The sequence below is a fragment of the Asparagus officinalis genome, chromosome 2, assembly GCF_001876935.1.
Source record: "Asparagus officinalis chromosome 2, Aspof.V1, whole genome shotgun sequence".
NCBI lineage: Eukaryota > Viridiplantae > Streptophyta > Magnoliopsida > Asparagales > Asparagaceae > Asparagus > Asparagus officinalis.
Window position 1 is genome coordinate 64,343,915 of NC_033795.1, and position 592 is coordinate 64,344,506.

Consider the following 592-nt stretch of genomic DNA (forward strand, 5'->3'; position numbering starts at 1 on the left):
TCCAAGCCAATATGTAAGTGCTTTTCTTAGTTATTTCATAAAAAATAAAAAAATAATGACAAACTTCAGACCCAACAGATCATAGCGTAGCAACACCTTAATATCTTACGATCGACCCAACGGACCGTTACATGCTTTTATTCAAAGATTGAGAAAATTTTCATAGCAATTCAATGGTAAGATTAAAATTTGAAGAACTCTACTTTCTTTCCTTTTTCCTAGTCAAATAAACTCCCTCTTCCATATTTGATTTTGATTACAACTGTAACGGCTCCCAATAAAGTATAATGGTCTTGTAACTACAAATATTAGGCCTTAAATTGTTTTGGTCAAGGTTTTTGGGTGGACTATTGTGAAAGTTTATCACCTTATAATTTCACTCCCTTACCACTTATTTACATCTCTGAGTTGATTAAAATTGAAAAGTAATAACCTCTAGTTTGCAAATTCGAAATTTTTATCCAAAAGGTTCTCATATAACATTCAAATGCTATGTTTATAAATTTCTATCTATTAAGTTTGTTGAATTCATTCCAAATTGTATTTTAAAAATAGAATTATGATACATTTAAAAAAAGAATTTGAATAGGTT